The sequence below is a fragment of the Dendrobium catenatum genome, unplaced genomic scaffold (assembly GCF_001605985.2).
Source record: "Dendrobium catenatum unplaced genomic scaffold, ASM160598v2 original_scaffold_96692, whole genome shotgun sequence".
Classification (NCBI taxonomy): domain Eukaryota; kingdom Viridiplantae; phylum Streptophyta; class Magnoliopsida; order Asparagales; family Orchidaceae; genus Dendrobium; species Dendrobium catenatum.
In genome coordinates, this window is record NW_021415131.1 from 132,773 (window position 1) to 139,374 (window position 6,602).

The window sequence follows — 6,602 nt, forward strand, 5'->3', positions numbered from 1 at the left end:
TGTAAGGTTACTTAGCATTAGGAACCACATTGTTTATAATAGACTCAAGAAAGAGAAAAAATACAAACTAACTCAAACTTAATCTACCCAATCTTGAGCTGGCTTGAGTTGCACTCGATCTTGTGGACCTGAAAAGTTAGTAGGCAAGACAGTCATAGAAAATCATGAATGTTTGCTATCATCAAAATTCTAATCCATGAAAATAGATCCGCAACATTTTTAAGCTTCCTTTTCCTATTTAAAATATCCTTCATGAATTTTACATAAGTGGGCATCTATTCTAAACTTTTATAAAAGGGAATATTAATAGTTATTTTTTTAAATACTTCTAAAAATTTTGAGAACTTTTAATCAAAATTTTGTTTGATAAATCCCGGAGGGAAAGGTGGTGGTGATCTCTCTTCTACTCTCCTGATAACTAGTTCAGGTTCTTTGATAAGTTCAGGTTTTCTGTTGAAGATTTAGTATTTTCATACTCAACTTTACCAACATCTTTTTTGTTTAAATAGATACCTTTGTTAGGACCTCCCAAATCATTCCCACTTTTAAGTTGGATATTATGACACTGATCTTCAAGTTTTTTGTAATTAATCAACCTATCAAGTTTCCCTATTTAATCTTCATTTTTTTTTAGCATAAGATTGAATTTGTGATTGGATTTCTAATTATAAAATAATGCTTTCTAAGGGTGTTTTCTCATTTATTTCTTGATAAAATCATTAAAAATTTGAAATATAACTGTGGTGTCATTTCTAGAATCGATGTTGAAGTTATCGTATCCATTTACTTTATTGTTAATCTTGAAGTAATATATTTTTTAAGAAATTAATACAACTTGTGTAATCATAATTAATAAAGTAACTAGTTCATTAATTCCTCCAATATTTTAGCATTTTCCCTACTAGCATGCCACTAGAAATTATTTGTAGTCATTTCCTTTATTAATTTATAGGTTTCCACAAATGTCTTAGACATTAATAATTCTTGAGCTGTAGCATCAATTATGTCTCTAAGAGATCCTACTAATCAATTATAAAATATTTGAATAACCAACCAACCAGTTAATGCATGATGTGGACATTTTCTAAGCAATTCCTTAAATCTTCCCAACTCCTAAAAATGGTTTCTCCTTCAAATTGAGTTAAAGATGTTATGTCATTTCTAAGTTTGGCAATTTTTAAGGTGGAAAATTTTTAGTGAGAAACTTATGATCTAATACATTGAAAGAGATTATAGAACTTGGGGATAATGAATTCAAACACATTTTAAATTTATCTCCTAGAGAAAAAGGAAATAGTCTTAGTTTAATAGCATCATCACTAACACTATTAAACTGAAATATTGCACAAATTTATAAGAAACTATTTAAATACAAATTGGGACATTCTACAGGAGTTCCCCCAAATTGAGAGTTCTAAACTATTTGAATGATAGCTAGTTTTAATTCATAATTATTAGGTTGGATTATAGGTATATTTATTCTCCAATGAATTCCGCCAAATAAAAGGTTTGCATAATCCTTAAGAGGTCTATAATGATTTTGCTCTAATTCTGGTTCAATTATTTTTATGATCTTTTTAGTTTTTCAAATTTTAGAATGAGTTCTCTAAATTTTAAGATGAAATGTCAAAAGTTCCTTTCTATGTCTATAAAGAATGCAACCAAAATATACAAATTATCAAAGTAAAATAAAATAAATAATAAAAATAAAATTATGTCTAATAATAAATTTAATTTAACAAATTTGTTAAAATAATATAAAAAGCAAAATAAAACCATCGTAATGGCACCAAAAACTTGATTGGGGCTGTAAAGTAACCTACATAGTTATGAAATAATTTAGGGTTGTATAAAACCCTAATAATGCTTCAATTTTCTTTAATATAAAAATTATAAAATCCTAGTTAATATAAATAAGTATACACGTTGAATCAAGTAATATAGTGATAGAGTAGAGTATCGAACCCACAAGGAAGATATGCTCAATTACAATAATAGTTCTATCTATTGAAATTACACCAATTATCCTAGTTGATAAAAATTGATAATGTGGAGATTCAATCCCTTAAATAAAATTAGATAAAGATAAAGAATACTCTATATGGATATAATATTTTAGATTGATAAATATAAATTACTCATTTTTCATAATTACTCTCTCTTTTTTGGGATGAAATTCAGAGCATATGCATTCCTAGATCTTTATTGAGCTTGTAAGAATAAGGAATGTACACAAACCTCTTATGGTTATCATCTGCTTAAGAATTTAGTATATTTTATATCCTATGCTTAGGCATGAGGCGTTCTAATTCAATATTCTTGGTTATGCCTTCCTCCCTACATCGAGGCCCCACATTACATGTAATTTTAACTACAAATATGACCACTATATGTATTAAATTAAGATATAGTAATATTAAAAAGATCTTTTTATTCATTTAAAGAAAAAGAGAACTCATTAGTACTACATATGATATGTACATCATCATTCCAAAACTAGAGAATTTAGCCATACATGGAGTAGGATTTAAGCTAATGCAATTTCATTAATAGCATGATAAAAAGAAGATACAATAGATAGATATCACCAGAATGGTTTAATGGTTATCTTATACACACCTTCTCTTTACTTACATATTTGTTTCAACAAATAGAAGTGAAACACTCTAATGATAGTCTCAAGTGCTTCTCTAAATTCCCTTTGTTGTAACCCTAAGGGAAATTTAGAGAAGCAATCTTAATTATATTAAAATTATCTAAGTGACTGAACTCCCTTACAAATATAATATAATGACTATTTATAAAAAATTACAAAGTAGGCATCTATCACTGTGGCAGTATATAATTATTAGCGTCACTATGCCTAACAAATGAATTAATGTTGTTGTGCTGTATTTCTGGTTCCGTCGTAAAGGTTGTTGATGAGGATCAATTACTTTGAGAACAGTCATGTTATTTCATTGACAAATCATGACTTTGGGAAGTTACAACAGATACACTGTGACATACAATGTTTTGAATGTTGAGCATAGAAAGATCAATTTTAGCGCTAAGGCATTATAGACTGTACCGCAACAAAGATGTTCGACAAAGAACATGGCACTGTAAAGCTAAACTTTTGATGTCGTAGTATTGTTTGATAGAGAATTTAGCACTGTAATGTTGATATTCAAGTGCTCTAGATGTGTCTTTGATGGTGCTACAATATTGATTATTCTAATGCGGTTCTATCTGAAACTTAGAATTTTATGTCTTTTATGTATTTTTCAAGCACAATAAAACTAAATAATATTTTTTTACTAAAAATATAACACATAAAATAACACATTATTTACACTTATCAGTGAATTATTTAGAATTGTAATTATAAATGATTATTGTAGATTCACCCTCATAAAATTTTTAGTAAATAAAAATGAATCATTTAAAGAGTTTAGGAACTTTTAAAAAGGATTCAAAGGAAATTTGGTTATTTAATTTTTATAATTCATAGTGGCCATAGAGATGAATTTAAAAATGATAAATTTTATTAAATTTTCTAAGAATTCACAATATAGTATAAGTTTTATGCCACTAAAACTCCAAAAATGAATGGAGTAGCGAAAAGAAAAAATAGGATGTTAGTAGAGGAAGCTTGGGAAATTTTAAAAGAATATGGTTTATAAAAATATTTCTAGGTAGAGGTTGTGAATACTTCCTTCTATATGCTAAATCGAGTGAATGTTAGATCCAAACTAAATAAAATACCTTAATAATTACTTAAGGGTAAAACACAAAATTTATCTCACATGCATGCATTTGGGTTTAAATTTTTTGTGCTAAATAATGGAATACCTCACTTAGGAAAAGTTGATGCAAAGGCAGACAAAGAAGTATTCATAGGATATTTCTCTATAGGAAAAGCTTTTATGGTATTCAATAAAACAACATTAGTTATAAATTAATCCACCCATGTTGTATTTGATGAATCAGATTAGCTTATTGAAGTTAGGATAGATAAAGATGATGAAACAAAGATGACCCATCGAGTTGAAAGTAGTGTTGTAAAAAATGGACAAGAAGTTCAAGATGCATTACCAAGAGAATGGAGGTATTCATCTGGTCAGTCTAGAGAGTTTATCTTAGAATATAGGTTAGCCACAATTATTTATTTTTACGATAGAACCCAATTGTAGATCAAGCATTAGTTGATGAATTATAGAGTTAAGTTATACAAAAAGTACTGAATCAATTTACTAGAAATGATGTGTGGGAGTTTTTTAGTAGACTTTCTAATAAGAGTATAGTTGAAGAAAAAGGGTATTAAAAATAAGTTAAATGACTTTGAGTTAGTATTTAGAAATAAGGCTATGTTAGTAGCTAAGGAATATAATTAAATAAAAGGAATAGATTTCAAAGAAACCTTTGCCCCTTTAGCTAGATTAGAGGTCATATGAGTGTTATTAGAATTTACATGTTTTAAAGGATTTAAATTTTATCAAATGGATTTTAAAAATGCCTTTCCGAATGGAGTAATAAAAGGGAATGTCTACTTAGAATAATCACTAGATTTTAAAAAAAATCTTTTTCCAATCACATTTATTAGCTTAAGAAACCACTTTATGAGCTTAATTAAGAAACTAGGGAAATGTGCAAAAGATTTAGCATTTTTTTGTTTGGAAAATCCTTTGTTAAGGGTAGTGTAGACACCACTTTATTCTTTAACAAAGTTAGAGAATATATACTCATAGTATAGATTTAAGTTCATGATGTTCTCTTAGGATCCACTAATGATCATTTATGAAATTTATTCTCTTTGACTATGAGTAGTTTATTTGAAATGAGTATGATGGGTGAATTAACTTATTTTTTTAATTTTAGTTTAAATAAAAGAGAGGATGGAACCTTCCTAAGCCAATCTAAAAATATTAAAGAATTTTAAGGAAATTTGATATGGAAGCTTATAAAGTATGAATACTCCAACGAACATAACAACCCAAGTAGATATGAATTTAGATGACAAAACTATAAATCCTAAGAAATATATAGGTATTATAGATTCCTTACAATACCTGACTGCAGGTAGGCCTAATATAATATTTAGTGTTTATCTATGTGCTATATATCAAGTTGATCATTACTGTTAACCTCATTTTGGTCTGAGTTTAGATATCTAAATAAAAGTTTCTATATTGATTTCATTTTCTTGAACTCCTCTTTAATGCTTAAATATATTTCATCAATGTGCTCTAGCATTGTGATTTAACCATTAAAACTTAAATTAGTCATTTGATAATATCGCTGGTAGTCATTTTACCAATAATTTAATCACTAGCAATCACCAAATAATTATTCATAATCAAGGAATTTCTAAATTTAAAAATCTTAATTCAACTATAAACCTCAATTTTAAGTGAAATCCATATCCTAATGAAGCTTAAAAATTTAAACCATAAGATACAATATTTGATTCTAAAGCCTGAAGCCTTTAGAATTTTCCCTTTTTTTGGAAAATTTTTAATTAATTCAAAACCCAGAGTGAATGCTATTGAATGGTGTTTGATAATTTGCTTATTTATTAGTTATGTCCCTATTGTCTATCTAACCATTTTGGATGCTTTTATGTCCTTCTAAATGTTAGAACATGAAGAATTACCCAAGCCTGCAAAACCTTTAAATATTCATAGCATATACCACTAGACATGTCATCTTATTGCAAACTATCTACAGAAGCTTTGGACTCACTTAAAATAGGTTTATAATAAAAATAACTTTGATTTTAACTCCGTTTAACTCTTGGTAGACCATTTTAGACCAAGAAACCATTAAACCCCCTAAAAAAAATCCTAAAACTTAACCTTTGAATAGAGCATTCTTCGTTCAACCATTCAATGACCCAGGACCAATTATAATAAACTCTAAACAAAATTTGGAGTGGATTGAGCCTAAACTAAACCTTAGAGTTAAATGCTCATATTATTCAGAACATCCTAAGAACCTCTTTTACTCCTAATACTGGTGATAAGATTAATATTACACCTATCTTATCCATTATGGCATATTTTTGTACAAACAAAATTTTATTCAACATCACAGACATAATTATCCAGTACGTCCAAAACCTAATCACAATTAGCAATCCTAATACATGCATTAATAGAATCTACCCATAAGACACATTATAGCCAACATACTTGATTCTTGATACACCAGTAGTTCCTTCATCTACTCTCTAATGATAAATGCCATAGGGTATAACTCATAGACGAGGAGATTAATTTCTTTGAGGAAGGTGGTACCACTTACTGAGGCGCCAATATATGATGTAGCATCACATATTCCACCCAGTTCCACCTAACTCATGGATTGAGAAATTAGATTGATAAGAGTTATGATATGAGACATAGATTCATGAGTTTACTACATGCTGGGAGAAATTACATCAAAAGTATGAGGAAGATCATGCTAGATTAACATAAAAATTTTCCTCCCTACATCGTTACTTCCATCCCCCACCATAACAAACAAATCAGGGCCTTTTTTATGAGTATTGTGTATTTTTAATAGTGACGGTTATACTATATTTTGATTGTCTTTTGTAATTTAGTACATTCTTTTCCCTA

The 6,602-nt window shown here is 28.3% G+C and overlaps 1 non-coding gene across 1 annotated transcript; it reads left to right on the forward strand.

Moving 5' to 3' along the window:
* Window positions 1–1,063: 1,063 nt before the first annotated feature.
* On the forward strand, window positions 1,064–1,169 carry LOC114578616. The gene has a single exon (XR_003699611.1). It is a non-coding gene; the product is annotated as a small nucleolar RNA R71 (small nucleolar RNA).
* The last annotated feature ends 5,433 nt before the right edge of the window (window positions 1,170–6,602 follow it).